The 21,162-nt window shown below is 52.6% G+C and overlaps 1 protein-coding gene across 1 annotated transcript in view; it reads right to left on the reverse strand.

Moving 5' to 3' along the window:
- The window catches only part of THBS2 (thrombospondin 2), a 43,221-nt gene extending 43,080 nt beyond the window's left edge, over positions 1-141 (reverse strand). The window contains exon 1 of the mRNA XM_066247969.1: positions 71-141. The gene's annotated coding sequence lies outside the window, so the exon portion shown is untranslated. The remainder of the gene's footprint in view (positions 1-70) is intronic.
- Between the last annotated feature and the right edge of the window lie 21,021 nt (positions 142-21,162).

Genomic DNA, 21,162 nt, shown 5'->3' on the forward strand with positions numbered 1-21,162 from the left:
CCCAGAGGAGCCTTCTGGAAAACTAAGCTGCAAGGACACGATTGGGTCAAGTTAAAAAAAAAAATCTTACCCAGAGAGTGGAAGCTGCAGCGAGGGCCGAGTGGGCGCGGGGAGGCGGTCAGCGGGGCCGGGGGCGAGGGGGCGAGGGGGCGAGGGGGCCCTGGACGGAGCGGCGGGCGCACTGGCCTCGGGCAGCAGCCGCTGCAGCTTTATATGCTTGGGCTCGCTCAGGCGCTTAATTCATTCCCTCGAAGGAGTGACATAATCCCCCCTCCTCGCCAGGGGACCGCGGAGGCGGGGCCAGACGGAGGAAGATCGCTTTCCTTCTCTCAGGAAATAAATGCTATAAATAAAACCGGCGAGAGAAAGAATGCGAGTTCTGAGCTGCAAGCGAGCTCCCCGTGGACGGCCTTCCGGAGCCGCGGGAGCGGTCAGCAGGGCGCCAAGGAGGACGGGGCGCAGGTCATTCATCAGGGACGGGGGCCCTGATTAACACACATGACTGAGTTTAATTACCACGTGCAAATAATAATAATAATAATAATAATAATAATAATGTTTTAATCCGAAAGCGAGAGGACACATTTCGGTTCCTGCAGCTGAATGACTGAGGGATCGTTGTTTTTTTTTTTGGGGGGGAGAACTAATTTGCATCTGAATCCAAGTTCTTTTGCTCAGTCTGGCCCGTCCCTGCGGATGTTCAGACCCCGACAGAAACCCCAACTTTTCCAGGGGCACAGACACCCCGTCTTTGGCGTCCCTGGGCTCAGCAGGCAGCCTGGTGCCCGGTGGTGCAGAATGAACTGCCACACTGTGTGCCCCTCCCCAGAGCTCACGCACCAGCAGACCTGGGCAGACAGAGGGAGGGGTGTGGTCAGCTGCTCAGGCCGCTTCCGCGCAGAGGGCACTGGCGCCTGGACGCGGGCACACACGGCTGCAGACAGGTCACGTCATCGTCCCAGTGTACGAGAGCGTGTGTGTGGAGTTAGCTCTAAGCCAGCCGGGCAGCGTCACGGAGGGACCTGGCATTCCCAACACCCTGCCCAGTTCCCTTCCCGGGCTCCTGCCTGTGGGTACAGGAGGGGGCTGGAGGGGGTGTAACTGCAGAGGAGGGGGTCCTTGTTCTTCATCCACTGGCTTGAAAGCCTTTTTCCTTATGGGCACAGTTCACCTGCGTCTCAGACAACAAGTTCTGGTCGCAGACAGGACAGACGTGACTCAAGGGCACACACTCCTTCCTTCTGGTCAATAGTTGCTGATCAAGTCATCATCTGAATAAAAAATAAAAAATAAAGGACTCCGTGTAACGAAATTGATGTTTTCTCAAATTCCAAAGAAGACTGTATGTATAACCCAGTTTCTCTTCAAGATGTTTCAGCGGATGGTTGTTAATTCACCAGTTTGCCTTAGTTTGTTTCAGGTTGGGGTCTCCTGTGGCCGGAAGGTGCAGGTCAGGACCTCTCCCTGGTGCCAGCCCAGGGGCTGGGATGCCGTTCTGAGTCCGCTCAAGCCTGGGGGGGGCAGGAGAGGGGGGCTCGACAGGACTCTGCCCACAGGGGTCCGCCCAGGGAGCTGGGGCTGGGTCAGCACCCAGGCCGGCGCGGTCCGGCAGCAGCAGGACGGCCGCGGTCCAGGGCGGGTCAGCCCAGAAACTTCCGAGTTCAAGGCTGGAGATCACAGCAGTCACATGGGGGGGACAGACGGGGTTCCGGACAGCTGGTCACAGGATGAAACAGAACGTCTTCACCAGGCTCAGCAGCCCCTCTCAGAGGGCGTCCCGGGCAGGAAGAGGGGAGACAGGTGCGATCCCACCCCCAGGACACCGCTGGGGGCTGTCCCCTCACGGGAGCGCTCAGTTCCGGGCACCGGATGTGGCCCGGGTACAGGGGAGAAAGGGGCAGGATGGAGAGGGGGCTGGAGGCGGGGGTCCTGGGAGGCCACGGCCATCGGTTTCTCTCAGGGACCGTCGGGAAGAGGGGCCTTGTGGGGTCCAGAGCACCTGCAGTGCTTCTGCCGGAAGGAGACAGGTTATCAGGAGCCCCGCTCACCCCGGGCAGCGGCGTCCAGTCACAGGAGACACTGAGCACAGACCACGGTCTGAGGCGTGGCCGGGACTTCTGCACCTGGCAGGCGGGACTAAGTGTGACCCAGAAAGGCAGGGACCACTTACGGTCACTCAGGCTGTGGACTTGGGACAGCTCCGGTGGGCGTCAGGTGCCGCAGACGCTCCGTAAATGCCTCTGAGCTAAAGAAGAATGAACTAGTCCAGAAACGAATAAACAAAATGACCAGGGTGTCCCTTTCCTCACAACGTCTCTGAGTGGGCCAGGTTTGGACAGGGCAGAGGGGAGATGGGTGGCCGAGAGCTGGCCCCGCTGGGGTGGTCCAGCCCCCCCCAGATGGGCCCTGCTTCCCAGTGGGACACACAGGGTCCGGGGCGAGGGCTGGGCCCCTTCGCTGTGCTGTGTCGGGGGCCACGGTCAGCCCTGGCTCTGGGCACAAGGCTGGAGCAGAGGGCTGAGAGCTGTGAGCTGCTGGGATGTGAGACTCCCGGCTCCGGGCACCTGTTTCCTGTTTCCTGTCCATATCCTGAGGCCACAAGTAAGCGAGGGGCTCACCCCGCTCCGGGCAGGGGTTTTGGGAACGCACGCCGTCCTCGCTAAAACCAGAGGGAAACGGTGGAGTTCCCACAGCCAAGCCGGGCTGGTCGCAGGCAGGAGGGGGAATTCATGAAGACGCTCAGGAGGACGGAGGCCAGGTGGATGAGGTCATGGTCACGTCCACTCCTGGTGTGAACTGAGCACTCAAACACACAGGCTGTGGGCCGGGACCAGGACCAGGGAGAGCGGAAGAACCAGCCCGCCAGGCTGTGGGCCGGGACCAGGACCAGGGAGAGCGGAAGGGCCAGCCCGCCAGGCTGTGGGCCGGGACCAGGACCAGGACCAGGACCAGGGAGAGCGGAAGGGCCAGCCCGCCAGGCTGTGGGCCGGGACCAGGACCAGGACCAGGGAGAGCGGAAGGGCCAGCCCTCCAGGCTGTGGGCCGGGGCCGGGACCAGGACCGGGGAGAGCAGAAGAACCAGCCCGCCAGGCTGTGGGCCGGGACCAGGACCAGGACCAGGGAGCGTGGAAGGGCCAGCCCACCAGGCTGTGGGCCGGGACCAGGACCAGGACCAGGGAGAGTGGAAGAACCAGCCCGCCAGGCTGTGGGCCGGGACCAGGACCAGGACCAGGGAGAGCGGAAGGACCAGCCCTCCAGGCTGTGGGCCGGGACCAGGACCAGGGAGTGCGGAAGGGCCAGCCCGCCAGGCTGTGGGCCGGGACCAGGACCAGGACCAGGGAGAGCGGAAGAGCCAGCCCACCAGGCTGTGGGCCGGGACCAGGACCAGGACCAGGGAGCGTGGAAGGGCCAGCCCACCAGGCTGTGGGCCGGGACCAGGACCAGGACCAGGGAGAGTGGAAGAACCAGCCCGCCAGGCTGTGGGCCAGGACCAGGACCAGGACCAGGGAGAGCGGAAGGACCAGCCCTCCAGGCTGTGGGCCGGGACCAGGACCAGGGAGTGCGGAAGGGCCAGCCCTCCAGGCTGTGGGCCGGGACCAGGACCAGGACCAGGGAGTGCGGAAGGGCCAGCCCACCAGGCTGTGGGCCGGGACCAGGACCAGGACCAGGGAGCGTGGAAGGGCCAGCCCACCAGGCTGTGGGCCAGGACCAGGACCAGGACCAGGGAGAGTGGAAGAACCAGCCCGCCAGGCTGTGGGCCGGGACCAGGACCAGGACCAGGGAGAGCGGAAGGACCAGCCCGCCAGGCTGTGGGCCGGGACCAGGACCAGGGAGAGCGGAAGGGCCAGCCCACCAGGCTGTGGGCCGGGACCAGGACCAGGGAGAGCGGAAGGGCCAGCCCGCCAGGCTGTGGGCCGGGACCAGGACCAGGACCAGGGAGAGCGGAAGGGCCAGCCCGCCAGGCTGTGGGCCGGGACCAGGACCAGGACCAGGGAGAGCGGAAGGGCCAGCCCGCCAGGCTGTGGGCCGGGACCAGGACCAGGACCAGGGAGAGCGGAAGGGCCAGCCCGCCAGGCTGTGGGCCGGGACCAGGACCAGGACCAGGGAGAGCGGAAGAGCCAGCCCGCCAGGCTGTGGGCCGGGACCAGGACCAGGACCAGGGAGCGTGGAAGGGCCAGACCACCAGGCTGTGGGCCGGGACCAGGACCAGGACCAGGGAGCGTGGAAGGGCCAGACCACCAGGCTGTGGGCCGGGACCAGGACCAGGACCAGGGAGCGCGGAAGAACCAGCCCGCCAGGCTGTGGGCCGGGACCAGGACCAGGACCAGGGAGAGCGGAAGGGCCAGCCCGCCAGGCTGGGCCGGGACCAGGACCAGGACCAGGGAGCACGGAAGGGCCAGCCCGCCAGGCACGCAGGAGGCGGTGCAGGGCCACCCTCCCCGGGGGAGACAGTGCGTCTGGTGGGATGAGCCCAGAGCCCGGTTCCAGCCCCAGGCGGCCGTGGCGCTGACTGTCCCCTCTCTGGGCCTCGGTGTTCTCTCCTGAGAAATGGGCACAGTCACGGAGCCGGCTCTGGAGTCGGGACCAGGTGTGTGCACACGGGGAGGCTGGGGAACTCGGCACCGAGGGGTTTTCCCTTTGCTGATTTTAGCAAACTGAGCGCAGTAACCATCTCTCAGGAGTCCCTGGGGCCCCTCTCCCTGCAACCTGGCCCACCCGCCGGCCAGACTGTGAGGCAGCCCCACCCAAGGCTCAGCCCTCACCTACCTGTCCACTACCCTTAACCCAGCAGGGCCACCAGCTTATCCCTCTGCTGCTGCGGTGGGACGGTCCCCAGGGGGTGACACAGCCCTCCTGCCCGGACTCAGTCACAGCGAGACGGGAGAACGGAAGGTCTTCTCACCGGGAAGCCACACAGAGGGCACAGCCGTGCCCCGGCTCGGCAAGCACGCAGCCAAGGCCAACACCCCGGTGCTGTGCCACAGCCGTGGTCTGCCACCCCATCCCGCTCTACAGCCGTTCCCCAGTGCCCGGAGGTCACGGCACAGATGACACCGTGGGACTGCCCACTGCAGCCCCAGGCGGTGCCCCCACGCCCAGCGCCCTCACCTGGGCGGCCCCTGCGTCCTCCCTCAGCCGGTCAGCCCTGGACCGCCAACGTGGTTCTCAGGGGCCCTGACTTGCTATTCCTTCTGCCCAAAACGCTTTCCCGTCAGCTGCTGAGACGGCTTTTTCTGTCCACTGTCAGCCACTGGGGCCTCAGCTGACCCTGGGGGTCAGCCCGCCCAGGGCCCTCCTCACCTCCTGTCACTGTCACTGTCACCGTGCCGCCGGGCACCGCACTCACTTCTGTATCCCCACATCCCCTCTCCTCTCACCGGACTGTGGTCTCCGCCAAACACAGGGTCAAGGCCTGTCGGCCTCATGCAATGTGGCAGAACTGGGGGACGTGCTCCCCAGCCCCCGGGAGAGGCCCTTGACTTATCTTTTAAAGGTCTGCTCGTTTAGTTGACCTTTAAACACCCAGTATGAGTATGAAGAACCAAGGAGTAATGAGCATGTTTTTAACTGAAATGCTCGATTCAAAAGCAAAGCTTAAAGAAAATTTGGTAAAAATAAATAATAATAATGATAATAATAATAATTTTTTTTTTAAGTTTTGGGCTCTTTGAGGCCTAAACAAAGCTTTTTAAAATGTTGCAATTTAACTCGAATTTCAGTGTTTACATTTCGTCACGTTCTTTTCTAACATCCAGCCTGTGTCCATGGCTGTCTGTAGAAATCTTCAAAACCCGATCAGTTTTTATTTAACAATTTTATTTTTATTAGTAGTAGTATTTTTACTTTTCGTCTATACGGGTTGGCAAATGTAGGTCTACAGTTGTTCATATGGAAAATACAGTAATAAATAAATTAAAAAAAAACAAACAAGAATAAACTCTGTTTGATGTACTCGCTGTACATCTACTTTTGCCCCATTCCTGGGTTGTAAGTGGCACTTTTTTTCTTAATTTCCTTTTCCAGCAATTTGTTTAGTGTATAAAAAGCAGAACGGATTTTTACACGTCGCTTTTATCTCCTGAAACAACGCTGAGTCTGTCAGTTCTGACAGTTTGCGTGCGTGTGAAGTCTTCAGGGTTTACTACGTATAAGATCGTGACATCTGCCAAGATTACATTATTTCTTCCTTTCCAGTTCGGATGACTTATTTCTTTTTCTTGCCAACTTGCTCTGGCTACCACTTCAAAGTGTCATGTTGAGTAGATGGGAGGAGAGGGGACCTCCGTGCTTTTGCTCCGGATCATGCAGGGGACGCTCCGGGTGTCTCACCACTTGAGTAGAATGTCAGCTGTAGGCTATTTTTTTTTTTTTTTTTTACATTCAGCCTTATTGTGTTGAGTGTTGTTTTAACACTCCTCCAGCCCACGAGCCTCCTCACCTCCTGTCACTGTCACTGTCACTGTCACCGTGCCGCTGGGCACAGCATTCACTTTTTGGAATCACCTAGCTCACTTCAGTATCCCCCACATCCCCTCTCCTCTCCCCGGACTGTGGTCTCCACCAAACATAGGGTCAAGGCCTGTTTTAACACCCTTCCTCTAATTTACTGAGGGGCTCTCCAGTGGAACGTGCTGAATTTTATCACCATCTTTTCCTGCGTCTCACGAGACGCTCGTGTGATCAGTATCCCTCACCCTGCTGCTGGGGCGCATCGCCCCGACTTGCGCCCGCTGAGCCGACCTTGCATCCCGGGGACCAATCCCACCTGGGACCTGGGTTTGCAGTTTGTCCCTTGTGTGGTGTCCTAGCCCAGCTTTGGTGTCGGGATAATGCTGGCCTCGGAGTTTGGAAGTGTTTCCGCTTCTGTGTCTGGAAGAGTGTAAGAAGGCTTGGTATCAGTTCTTCATTAACTGTTGGGTAGAATTAACCTGTGATGTCACTGGGTCCTGGGCCTTCGTTGTTGAAAGGTTTAGATCAGGGGTCCCCAAACTTTTTACACAGGGGGCCAGTTCACTGTCCCTCAGACCGTTGGAGGGCCGGACTCTAAAAAAAAAAAAAACTATGAACAAATCTCTATGCACACTGCACATATCTTATTTTAAAGTAAAAAAAACAAAACGGGAACAAATACAATATTTAAAAAAAGAGCAAGTAAATTTAAATCAACAAACTGACCAGTATTTCAATGGGAACTATGCTCCTCTCACTGACCACCAATGAAAGAGGTGCCCCTTCCGGAAGTGCGGCGGGGGCCGGATAAATGGCCGTAGCTTGAGGACCCCTGGTTTAGATCACTAATTCAATCTCCTTACTGGTCAGTTCAGGAATCCTGTCTTCTTTATCAGTCCAAGTAGGTTGTGCATTTCGATGAATTATTCCGTTTCTTTTAGATTGTTCAATTTGATGGTGTGTAATTAATTATTCATAATAGTCCCTGATAATTGTTTTGTTCTTTTACTTTCTGTGACATGGCTTCTGATGGCTCCGCTTCCATTTCTGATGTTATCTGATTCCTCTTCTCTTTCTCTTTTTCAATAGTCTAGGCTCTTTGGCCCCTTGAGTGTGGCTCTTCCACAAAATACCATGTGCGGGCGCTGCCTCAAGAAGGAATGTACCTACCTATATAGTTTAAGTTTAAGAAACTGGGGTCTCAAAAGAAATTTCAGTCGTTGTACTGTTGATATTTGGCTCTGTTGACTAATGAGTTTTTCAACCACTGAGTTTACTGACCACCGACTTCACTGACCACTGAGTTTACTGACCATTGGTCTAGACCAGGGGTCCCCAAACTACGGCCCGCGGGCTACATGCAGCCCCCTGAGGCCATTTATCCGCCCCCCGCCGCACTTCTGGAAGGGGCACCTCTTTCATTGGTGGTCAGTGAGAGGAGCACATTGACCATCTCATTAGCCAAAAGCAGGCCCATAGTTCCCATTGAAATACTGGTCAGTTTGTTGGTTTAAATTTACTTGTTCTTTATCTTAAATATCGTATTTGTTCCCATTTTGTTTTTTTACTTTAAAATAAGTTATGTGCAGTGTGCATAGAGATTTGTTCATAGTTTTTTTTTTTTATAGTCCGGCCCTCCAACGGTCTGAGGGACAGTGAACTGGCCCCCTGTGTAAAAAGTTTGGGGACTCCTGGTCTAGACTAAGATTTGGCCATTTTGTTTATTTTTTCAAAGATAGTTTTATTGATCTGTTTCTATTTGCCTTTTGAGTTCCCTATTTAATTTATTTCTGCTCTGATACTTACTATTTCTTTCCTGCTGTTAACTTTAGGCTTGTTTTGTTCTTCCATTTTTACTTTCTTGAAGTGTAAAGTTAGGTCTTTTTTTTTTGAGATTTTTTTTTAAAAAAATTTACTTATTATTTATTTAAGGGAGAGAGAGAGAGAGATAAGGAGACAGAGATAAGGAGAGTGATTTGTTGTTCCACGCTCTTACACATCATTGGCTGATTCCTGTATGTGCCCTGACTGGGGATTGAACCCACAACCTTGGTGTATCAGAACAACACTCTAACCAACTGCGCCACCCGATCAGGGCTTTTTCCTTCTTTTTTTAATGTAGGCATGTATCAGTATGAACTTCCTTCTTGGTGATGTATCTCATGGGCCTCGGCATGCTGTGCTTTTGTTTTCATTCATCTTAAGATATTTTCTAATTTTTCAAATTTACTCCTTTGACCCAATGATTGTTTAGAGCTGTGCTGTTTAAATTCTGTGTATTTCTGAATTTTTCCATTCTCCTTTTGTTATTGCCTTCTACTTTCATTCCATTGTGGTTGAAAAACATACTTGAAACGATTTCAGTGTTCTTAAACTTGTTAAGACTTGTTTTATGAGCTAGCATGTGATCCGTCCTGGAGGAGAATGTGTCTCCGGCTGTTGTTGAGTGGAGCGGTCTATCTATCCCTGCCTGGTCCATTGGGTCTATAGTGTCGTTCAAGTTGGCCTTTTCCTCAGATATTTTGTGTCTGTGTGGATGCTCTGTCCATTAATTGCAAATAGGGTGTTGAAGTCTTCTTCTCACTCTTACTGAATTACTGTTTATTTCTTCCTTCAGATTGGTCGGTGTTTATTTATTTAGGAGCTCTGATGTTTGGTGCTTATACATTTATACTTATCCTATAGCCTGTTTGACTCAATCCATTTTTAATGTATGCAATGACTTTCTTTGTCCTTGTGACAGTTTTTGACTTAAAGTCGACTTTGCGTGACGTAAGTAGAGACACCCTTCTTCTCCTCTGGTTGTCACTGTTGTCCCCTCCCTCTCGGCCTCTCTGGTTGTCACTGTGTGTGTGTTTTCTGAAGTGAGAAGCAGGGAGACAGAGACAGACTCCCGCATGCGCCCGACCGGGATCCACCCGGCACACCCACCAGGGGGCGATGCTCTGCCCACCAGGGGGCGATGCTCTGCCCCTCCGGGGCGTCGCTCTGTTGCCACCAGAGCCACTCTAGCACCTGGGGCAGAAGCCAAGGAGCCATCCCCAGCGCCCGGGCCATCCTTGCTCCAATGGAGCCTTGGCTGCGGGAGGGGGAGAGAGAGACAGAGAGGAAGGAAAGGGGGAGGGGTGGAGAAGCAGATGGGCACTTCTCCTGTGTGCCCTGGCCGGGAATCGAACCCGGGACTTCTGCACGCCAGGCCGACGCTCCACCACTGAGCCAACTGGCCAGGGTGCTTCAGTGCTTTTTTTTTTTTTTTTTAATTTTTTTTGCATTTTTCTGAAGCTGGAAGCAGGGAGAGACAGACAGACTCCCACATGCGCCCGACCGGGATCCACCCGGCACGCCCACCAGGGGGCGATGCTCTGCCCATCCTGGGCGTCGCCATGTTGCGACCCTCCTAGGTGTCGTCATGTTGCGACCAGAGCCACTCTAGCGCCTGGGGCAGAGGCCACAGAGCCATCCCCAGCGCCCGGGCCATCTTTGCTCCAATGGAGCCTTGGCTGTGGGAGGGGAAGAGAGAGACAGAGAGGAAGGCGCGGCGGAGGGGTGGAGAAGCAAATGTGCGCTTCTCCTGTGTGCCCTGGCCGGGAATCGAACCCGGGTCCTCCGCATGCTAGGCCGACGCTCTACCGCTGAGCCAACCGGCCAGGGCTTCAGTGCTTTTTTTTAAAAATTGTTCTAGTGCTGATGAACTCTCTCATATCTATATTTCATTTTCTCCAAGTTCTTTCTTTTTATTTTACCAAAATGCACATAATATAAAATATACCATCTGAACCATTCGTTAACTGTACAGTTCAATGGTTTTAAATACATTCGTAATGTTGTGCAGTCAACATTATTCTTCTCCGTAAAAGTTTCTATCTTTTATGGTATTTCTCTCTTATGAAACTGAAACTCTACCTGTGAAGTAACAGCTGCCGCCCCCTCTCCCCTCAGCCCCCAGCACCCCCATTCTGCTCTCTGTCTTCATGGCTGTGACTACTCTATGTGGCTCGTGTCAGTGGAATCACACAGTATTTGTTGTTTTGTGTCTGCTTATTTCACTCAGCAGGATGTCGTCCAGGTTCATCCGTGTCACAATTCGTGTCAGAATTTCCTTCTTTTGTAACATTCAATTTTATCAGATGTACTGTTTCCATAATGTTTCCGCACATTTTTTAATACAGTTCATTTGCTGTCAGTAGGATGCTAAAGCTGTAGCTTATTATTTCTTCTTATTATAGTAAAGCCTCTTTCAATCCTCATGCACATTTCAAGCTTAATTTTTTTTTCTTTTCAGCTCTGTTGGGGTGTAACTGACACGCAGCCTCGGATGAGCCAAAGGTGTAGAACACAATGGTTTGACTTACATATATCATGAAATGGTTACGACAATAAGTTTAGCGAACGTTTCTTATTTCCTAGAGCTTTTAAAACAGGGGTCGGGAGCCTTTTGGCTGAGAGAGCCACGAACGGCACATATTTTAAAATGTAATTCCATGAGAGCCATACAACGACCCGTGTACGTTACACATTATCCAATAAAAATTTGGTGTTGTCCCGGAGGACAGCTGTGATTGGCTCCAGCCACCCGCAACCATGAACATGAGCGGTAGGAAATGAATGGATTGTAATACATGAGAATATTTTATATTTTTAACATTATTTTTTTTTATTAAAGATTTGTCTGTGAGCCAGATGCAGCCATCAAAAGAGCCACATCTGGCTTGCGAGCCATAGGTTCCCGACCCCTGCTTTAAAAAGAAAAGGAAAATGTGCCGTTCCTTGTGATGAGAACTTTCCAGACTATTCTCTTAGCCACTTTCAGACGTGCCTCACGGCGGTGCCCCGTACAGTGACCATGCCACACAGTGTGTCCTCGGGGCTTGTTTATCTTACATCTGGGTGCCGGTCCCTCGTGACCAGTCCCCACTTCCACCTCCCCTCCTCAGGGGACATGGGACATAAACTGATCACTGGGCAGGGCCCCCATACTGTGGGACGTGAAAGTCCACGCCCGATTTGTGGGTTTCTCTCTCGCTCCATGGAACGCCCTTGTGACATTCATTTCTTAGCCTTTCGAAATGTGCGACGCCACAGGACTTCTGAAACCCCGATTCCTTCTCGTAAAAACGTCCGGCTTCCCCAGAACATCTGGATTCCAGTTACTTCGGCGCACGCTCCACAGCAAACCTCACAGAACGCTTGAAGATGTATTTAGAACGTCTTTCAAAGGAGGGAGATCCCGCAGGACTAGAATTTACTCCAAAAGTCTAAACAAAACTTGAACCCATTGAAACCTCACGTATCAAATTTGATTATGCAACATGGACCCCGTCGGCGGATTTCTGAGAAGGTTACATTCCGGTGGCCCGTGTGACCGCAGCAACGTGGCAATGTCCCCCCCCGCGGGCACCCGGAAGGGACGGGGCGCCCTCATCCCGCGACAGGCCTGTGGGAGCCACTCTGCGAAAAGCTCTGTGTCGGTTGTTGACTCCCACCTTCCGGCCAGCCCCTGTGTCGTGTGACAGCCCGTTTTAGTGACGGTTCTCCGTCCCCTCTCGGCACGTTTTGGCTGGAACCGGAGGTGATGTTGGCGAGAAGTTACAAAGCCCGTCCGCACGGGGGCCGCGGGGTCTTGTTCCACGTATGTGGACGCGGCCGGCGCACGTGACCCAACACGGTCTCGTCGGCGGCCCACTCCTCGGAGGCTCTCACAGCGCCCACACTCAGGCCCTGTCCACCGCTCCCCCCACCCCAGGCGGGCAGGACACGGGCAGCGTCCCCGGCCGGAGGTTAACCTCTGTGCCTCCGTCCCCGTCCGCCGCGCAGAGACGGGGGTTGGACACTAACCTGCGGGAGCGCGTGAAAGCCACTTTCACAGGCAGCGGGGAAACGGGACCCCGTGAGGCTGGAGCCTCCCGTCCTCACTGCTGCCCGAGCGAATACGGCCCATTCCAGCATCTACCCCCGTAAAACACCGTGCGAGGAACAGCGTGAGCATATACGGACTTGGACGAAAGTGGAAAGTCCTGTCTTCCCTGAGTGACAAAGCCAAGCAAAATTCGAGTGACCGTGAAAGTGAGTCGTGACTGCGAACAGCTGACATCCAGAGGAGGAACGGGACCTGGTCTGTGCTCCACGCGGTCCAGCGCCGGCGAAACGCCGAGGGCAGAGGTGTCCGCGCGCGGGCCCTCACCTCGCCCTCCACGCGCTCATCCTGACGCCGGCACTGCGCCGTCTGGGGGCGGCGTGTGACTGCAGACATACTCATTCTTCAAACTTAAACCGTGAGAAGGTTCTCAGGCAGCCGCGCCTTAGCGTAAATCAACCCCACGAGATTGTTATCTATGAGCTCACGATCAAGACCGTGCTGCCCGTTTGGAGAGCGAGACACAGAGCGGGGGCCACGCAGCCCCGAGGGGAGGGCACGGGTGGGGGCGGCCTCGCTGAGGAGGATACTTCACACGGTATTTGGTGTTCTGTGTCTGGCTTATTTCACTCAGCAAGACGTCGTCCGGGTTCAAACATGTCACAATTCATGTCAAATGTTCTTTTGTAACATTTGATTTTATCACATGTACTGTTTCCCTAATGTTTCTGCACATTTTTTTTAATACAGGGCCTCGCTGAGAAAGAGACATCCCCCTCTCCGTCCTGAGAAACATTGTGAATTGTGGGCCACATCCACGTATTAACCATTCAAAACGATGAGCATCTCATTTAAATGTCCCCGTAGTGGGTAAATGTCACAGCGGGAAGATGATGTTTCGCTGATCCCCTATCTGTTTTATTCTTTCTTTTATTTATCATGGGTAAGGATTCCCGTGTGTCCTCCATCACTGGTCACTAGGGACTATTTTATTTTATTCCCAGCTCTGCTCTGAAGGGAATAAAAATAACCATGAAGTAACACGCACATGAACCGCGCCCCGGTCAGACAGAAAGCTTGGGCAGAGGGCGTGATTCTTTATTTTTTTGTATTTTTCTGAAGCTGGAAATGGGGAGAGACAGTCAGACTCCCGCATGCGCCCGACCGGGATCCACCCGGCACGCCCACCACGGGGCAACGCTCTGCCCACCAGGGGGCGACGCTCTGCCCCTCCCGGGCGTCACTCTGTCTCGACCAGAGCCACTCTAGCGCCTGGGGCAGAGGCCAAGGAGCCATCCCTAGCGCCCGGGCCATCTTTGCTCCAATGGAGCCTTGGCTGCGGGAGGGGAAGAGAGAGACAGAAAGGAAGGAGAGGGGGAGGGGTGGAGAAGCAGATGGGCGCTTCTCCTGTGTGCCCTGACCGGGAATCGAACTTGGGACCTCTGCACGCCAGGCCGACGCTCTACCACTGAGCCAACCGGCCAGGGCCCAGGGTGTGATTCTTGGAGAGGAACCATAATGTGGCCTTCCTGGAGTAGGTCCCAGGGGACAGGCTGTGAGGAAAGAACAGGCTTTCGTCCGTGGGCTGAAGGACAGGAAGGAGGGTGTTCGGGGCAGGAAGAGTCCAGTGTGTGTGCCGATCATGTGGGCCCAGCCCGGACGCTGGTGCAGTGCCACAGAGCAGACACCGGCTCTGACCACAGCACCATCCTCTTCAGGGCCCCCCCCCCGGAGCCCACAGCGCAGTGATAGGGGCTTCAAACTGAGGGGGGGAGAGGATGCCAGTGAGGCCTGGTGGACAGCAGACAGGATGGCACACATTAGCTGTTTGTTGTTTCTAGTTAGGACCAAACATAACTAAAAATAAAAACGTAGGAGGCTGAGATGTAAAACGATTCAGTGATTGTTCTGTTAATAAGCCGTTAATAAGAGCCACCATTTCGACACCAGATTTGCTGAGCGTGCTAAACCGGTGTGGAGAAGAGGTCCTGGCAGGTGGTGACAACGGGAGAAAAGGAAAGAAAAAAGAGCAAAGAGAAGCATGAAAGACATAAAGTAACCACACGGCCAACTGCGTCGGTGGGACGCGGGGACACACGACTGTAACTCAGGGTACAAATGTGACAGTATTCTCAGCAGCGCCATTGGTTTGGATTTTTCAGACCAAATGAGGGTGTCTTTAGCCAGCAGTCTAGTGGACTCCGCTGAATTCCAAAATAATCACAAGAAAAGTGAATTCCCACCATGGGCCGCGTCACACTCACTCTAGAGGCGAGGGGTCCCTGAGACCAGCCGCGTCCCACGTCGGGGCAACAGCTCCACGCTGATGGCGTTCCCGGGATGCTCTCCACCCCAGGCCCTCACTCCTCAGTCCTGACCCCTCAGCCCTCCCCCCGAGTCTGTTTCCACTTAGATACTTCCGGATTCACACGTCCGGCCCCAAGCGCGCTTCTGCGTTCCGTAGTTCAGTCACCGATGAAATGATCCCAACCAGATGGTTCCTGGTGACTCTGATCCATCGTGGAGCAAACAAAGACACTGTCATCGTCTCCTCCTGAGCTTCCCCTTGGTTGTCCTGGGACAGGTGATGGCAGCACCGATGTCTTCTGTTCTTTCCAGGGACCTCACACCAAAGTGTCTCCCAGCCCGGCTCCTGCAACCTGATGTTTTGAGGAACCCTGAGAGGACACCTCACTCCTCTCACGAGGGCAGGACACAAGGGCAAGCACGAGGTGAGAAATGGTCATCGCTAACATTTTCCATGGATTGTACACTTGAGCCTCACCTACAAAGCTGAATGCTGTTATTCCAACCGAATAGCTAAGAAAACTGAAATTCCGAGAGATTAACCCAATTGACCAAACCACATAGCCGCTGAGACATAAAATCACACTGGAATGTAGGTCCGTCTAGCTGCAAAGTCCAGACTCTTGAACCAAAAGAATGAGAGCCAGGTGTACAGACAGCATGCCCACAGGGGGGGATCTCAGCTTTCTTAGAGAAAACTAGTTCTCTTTGCAGCCTGCCACCTGCCAGGACTCCTGCCTTTCCTTCAACGCTCTCCAGGGGCGACCTTTCCCGGTCTTTCCTCTCTGCGCCCCGCACATGCTGTTCCTTGGCTCTGAAATTCCTTTCCCAGCCCATACGGTGCACCTAGCTACCACTTCCTTATCCTTCAAGGCTCAGCTCAAAGCAGATTCCTTGGGAAACTTCTCCCTCCTTCCAGGGGGGGGAGGATGCACCCACCTCTGTGCTCCCACAGCACCCCGTGCTCTTCCTGCGGGGGCCCCCATCACAGTCACCACACTGCTCACCAGAGGCCTGGGCTCTCGGTCAGTTACCTTCTTCAGAGCTGCCACGTTCTCCTTTCCCTCCTTAGCATCTTATACGCATCTCACGTTCTAGATTCGCCTTCTCTTTGCCTGAAATTCCCACTCAGAATCCAGAGAACATTTTCCTTCCCCACTCCGACAAGACCTGCCTGGCTTTTCTGGCGACGTGTCATGGCATTACCTCCGTGACTCCACGTTCCAGTTACGTGGCTTCTCCCTTTTTATTTTTTATTCATTTTTATTTTTTTGCTTGTCCCTTTTTAGACTGTCCACCATCAGTTGCAACGAAATCATAGCTGGTGATTTCTGAAACTGGCAGGAATGACATTCCCCAGGACCATCTCACGTGCTGGATGATCGCTCAAGGTTGACTAACGTGAAATAGAGCTGAACTGTTTAGTCGGACTTCTGGGGGCAGAAGGTTAGCTGAGATACTGGAGTATCAACCCATGGTGGTTGGTGCCAATGCAGCACTAACAGGAACCCCAAATTTGGGGTGTGGTGAAATAGGAAACATTATTCAGTGCGAGATATCTCAATGTGCCAGTACAGGCTGTGAGGCAGCCTCGGGGCCGAGCCCTTTTCTGGCTAAACGGCTCTGCACGGCTCTGGTGTTTTAGCTCAGCCAGGGTGGCCAGGGGGAAAGGGGAAGTGCTCCCAGAGCCAGAGTGGAGCTCGCTTATATAGACAAAAGTCCCACCCCTGGTCCCTGATTGGTCCATCCTCATGCAAATAGAGACTCCAAATCCTCACAGTTTGATTGGTCCAAAAGGCACTGTCCTGATTGGTCAGAATTGAACTGCTCTGGTTAGTAGGAGCTGCATGGCTCCAACTGGATGGGGAAAGCCTTGGTCCTATTGGTTGAAATAGGATCCAGGGGCTCCTATATAAGGGCTGCTCAGCTGGCAGGGGCACAGGGTGGCCAGGCCGTTTAGTGCAGGGCTCTCCCTGGATGCAGTTTCTGAGAGGCCCCTGGGCAGAAATGGCTGCCAGTCTCGGCCTTTTTTGTTGTTTTTTCATTTGAGTAGGTGTCTTCTCTCTCAGAAGAAACACAGAAACAGTCAAGACTTCCAGTCAATATGGAAATGTGAGGAATCCGTCTACAACGTGTCTCGCATCTTCTGAGCTCACGACTTGGCCTCTGGTTCTGCAACGGACCTCGTGCAGGAGGCTGGGCACACAGAAGAGTGCTTCACAGGTCCCCTTGTCCTCACCCCTTCAGCAGCAGGGCCTCTCCCAGGGTCGGGTGTTATTCTGAGAGCTCCAGGCCTGGCCGACGACCACGTCATTGTGTTGTATTCATCGTTTCCACATCCTGTCACCACCTCTGTTAAACCGTTAACCCCACCGTTAACCCCACGACAGCAGCCTGCTCTCAGCACATGCGGTCTTCAGGGTCCCCGAGCGCCGGAAGGGTCGCGTGGGTCAGGACTGGGAGGTACACAGCATTACCAGACTCAGAGACTCTTCCCGGAACAGGGCTCGTTCCCACCTGGTCACCCGGGGCGCCACGCTGCCCCTGGCCGTGACCCGGCACTCACCGCAGGGTCTCCTGGGACCTGGGACGTTCCCGTTGTGCAATGGCCTTGCAGAACGATGTCCTCACTGAGGAAGCGAGATCAGATGGCCCCTGGCGCGGTGACTCATTCCGGCCTTTTATCTCGACAGGCAGGGTTTTGTCTGTCGCTGCCGCAAACTCTTCTTTCCATTTCATCAGAGTTTGATATTTTATAGCCTGTGCTGTTCGACAATAATTGAAACCATCCCTTGGCCTCTCCGGGCAGGAGCCCACTGAGGAAAGTCCAACGGGATGTTTCCGGATGTCACACACGACGATTGTATACACTCCACTCTTTTACATGACTCATCTGACATCTGAGCTTGACATTTAAACTCTAAAAGGGAAATTTTATTACCGAATGATTATAAAAAGACAATTAAAGCATTCAAAGTAGTCACTGAGAAGGGCATATTTACGAGCATGACTAAATCAGATGGTTTTAATCATGCACTTCAGGATGATAATTAGAGTTAGGTGGGCTGAATCAGAGTCTCGGAACAGAATTTACTGTGTTCCCATTCATTTCTTACAGCGTAATCGTTTCTGCCCTCATAACAACGCTATTTCTATGGCGGAGAGGGCCTTTCAACAACTTAAAAAATGTTATAGATATTGATCTGACACATGTATGTTTCAGAGTCACCCGAAATGCCCCAATGGGAGAGCCACGTCTTAGGTGGAGCAATAGCAAGGACACCATACTCTGTGAATCCATTTCCTTAACATCCTGACGCGGATCTCCAGGGCGCGTTTAAATCTGTGTCTCTGCTCCGTTCAACTGGAGGCTCCTGTAAGAGAAACTGGACTCGCTGCTTTTAATAAAATGGGCTGAGGTATTCTCTACGTCAGGGGTCCCCAAACTACGGCCCGCGGGCCGCATGCGGCCCCCTGAGGCCATTTATCCGGCCCCTGCCGCACTTCCGGAAGGGGCACCTCTTTCATTGGTGGTCAGTGAGAGGAGCATAGTTCTCATTGAAATACTGGTCAGTTTGTTGATTTAAATTTACTTGTTCTTTATTTTAAATATTGTATTTGTTCCTGTTTTGTTTTGTTTTTTTACTTTAAAATAAGATATGTGCAGTGTGAACAGGGATTTGTTCATAGTTTTTTTATACTCCAGCCCTCCAATGGTCTGAGGGACAGTGAACTGGCCCCCTGTGTAAAAAGTTTGGGGACCCCTGCTCTATGTACTGCCGACTGCTGACACCTGAGTCCAGATTGACCAGTTCTGACCAATGAGGACGCTGACATGGTCACCACAATCAAGACGCCTTTCTGCCCTGAGGTTTCCACATGTCCTGCAGTGCTCACACCTTCCACCACTGCCTTGGCCCCAGACCAACACCATTGTGTCATCTGTCAGTACAGATTAATTTTTTTTTCTTTTTTAGAAGTTACTAGAACCCCAATGTTTCCCCTTAGGGCTGCCTGCCTCTGCATGAACAGGAGTTTGCAGTTTAGAAAGAAAATAAATGGTTTAATGTTGAATTGGCCAACACAGAGACAGGGGGAGCTTAAGCTCTCAACGCGACTCCCTGATGACAATGACATTGGTTACAGATGACATCAGGGCAAAATCTCAAGACAGCAGGGGTGAGGGGGTGCAGGGTTGTGCTGGGAGCTGACTGGTCAGAGCTGGAGTGAGTGTGATGAACTATTTCTTCAAGCCTGAGGACAGTTCTGAGGTCTGGTCGAGCCCCCTGTCCAGTCTCATGAGAAAGTTGTCAGGGGGCCATTCCATCTTAGGACTCAGGGACTGAAACCTAACTTAGGTGAAGATGTTATCTTTAGCCTGCAGTGGTCTGGACCCAGTGACCATCGGTCAGATCCGGGCTACTGATGTCTGCTGGCTCGGGGGTTGCTGAATATTCAGGGAAAGGCTAGTCTCAGAGGGGTGTGGGGAGCGAGGGAGATGGTCCCTAGAGCAAGGATTGACAACTAAATTTAATCAAAGTCATAAGAACCGTCGGTTTTATTGAATCTCTGTAAATTGAATCACCTTTTTTTTGTTTGTGTTTTACTGTTGTTTTTTATTATTTATCTTAGAGAGGAGAGAGAGTGAGTGTGTGTGTGTGTGTGAGAGAGAGAGAGAGAGAGAGAGAGAAAGAGAGAGAGAGAGAGAGAGAAGGGAGGAGGAGCAGGAAGTATCAACTCCCATATGTGCCTTAACCAGACAAGTACAGGGTTTTGAACCGGCGACCTCAGCATTCCATCCAGGTTGAGGCTTTATCCACTGCGCCACCACAGGTCAGGCTGTTTTTTTTTTTATATTTTAAAACCTTTCTTTCTTTATAAATGAAGTAAAATAAAGAGAGAGGACCCCTGAGCACCTATTTAAGGTGTACAAGTTGATGAGTTCTGACACGTTACCTGTGAAGTCATCACCACAATGAAGCTATGAACACAGGACTCACGCCTGCCCCCAGAAGATTCTCCGTGCCCTGGTGCCTCTCTCCCGGGCCCCTCCCTGCTCCCTCCACACTGCTACTGAGATACATACTGTCACAGTCCCAGGACGATCCCTGTGCCCCGGTCTGGTCGACTTCATTTTGTGAGGCAGCAACTGTCGGGTGTCACCACAGATCAGGTTCGCATTTTCTGGCGGTTGATTTCATTGGAATAATACGACGTTGTGCCTGGCTTCTCTCTCTCAACATAACGATCTCGAGATACAGTAGCCTGTTGCTTTTTATTGCTAAGTAGAATTCATTAAATTAATATACTGTATTTTATTGATTGCCTTATACTGGATGTTGGCATTATGTCCGTGTTTTTTATCGTTATGAATAAAACCACTCTGAGCATTTTTGTACTTTTCAATTTGTGGCCATGTGTTTTCATGTCTATTAAACATAGATACATCGCTACGTCAGTGCCTTTAGCTTTATAAGAAACAGGCAACGTTTTCAAAGAGACGTCACCCCTTCCACTCCCACAAGCAAGATGCAAAATTTCCAAATGTTGTGCATCGGTCCTCATGTCAGTTATTTTCATGGGAGCTCAGTGACAGCTTGGGGACGTGAAGTGACATTTCTCTGAGGGCAAATGCTATTGAGCACTTTCCCAGAATGAGTCACGTGTTGGCAGTCTTGTTAGAGTCTTTTGTCCTGGCCGCTGAGTAGTTTGTCTTTTTATCATTAAATTACGGGACTTCTTTTTATATTCTTTACATACAAGATTTGTCTCCACTAAATGCATTGTAAATATTTAATCTTATCCTAGTCTGTGGCTTGCCTACCTATTTTTTTTTTTAACGGGTTTATTTATGACCAGAAATGTTTAACTTTTGCTGTTGATCCAATCCAAATGACCATTTTTGTGGTGGCTGTTTTCTGTGACATTCTATGACATCTTTATCAATTATAAAGTTATAAATATATTCTCTTCAGATTTCTTCTAGAAATTGTATAACTTGAGGGTTTCTATTTAGGTCAGTGTTCCATTTTGAGTTAATTTTGTGGCCTCAAACGAAAAAGGGGTCTGATGTCACTTTTTGGAAGTGGATATTCAGCTGCTCTAACCTTGTTTGTGGAATAGACTTTTTTTTAAAATCCCAATTAAATTAAATTGCATTGGCACCTTCATCAAAAATAAACTGTAGCTGTCTTCAGCAGTTTAGGCTGTATAATAAATACCCTGTAGTCTGAGAGGTTAAATAACAAACGTTTATTTCTCACAATTCTAGAATTTGGGATGTCCAAGGTCAAGACGTTGGGAGACCTGGTGTCGGCCGAGGCCCCACTGTGAGCTTAGCAGGTGTCCTCACGGTGTCTTTGCAGGGTGAAGTTTTCTCGTCTGGTAGGGACATCAATCCCCTTAGAGCTTCCACCCTTGTGACGTTATCACCCTCGAAGGCTCCACCTCCCAACGCCATCACCCTGGGGATTTGTTTTCAACACATGAATTGAGGGGAACACATTCAGCTCCTGGCATGTTTACATAATGTCTTTGTCCCCCTTTGATTT

This window comes from Saccopteryx bilineata, chromosome 12 (assembly GCF_036850765.1).
Source record: "Saccopteryx bilineata isolate mSacBil1 chromosome 12, mSacBil1_pri_phased_curated, whole genome shotgun sequence".
Classification (NCBI taxonomy): domain Eukaryota; kingdom Metazoa; phylum Chordata; class Mammalia; order Chiroptera; family Emballonuridae; genus Saccopteryx; species Saccopteryx bilineata.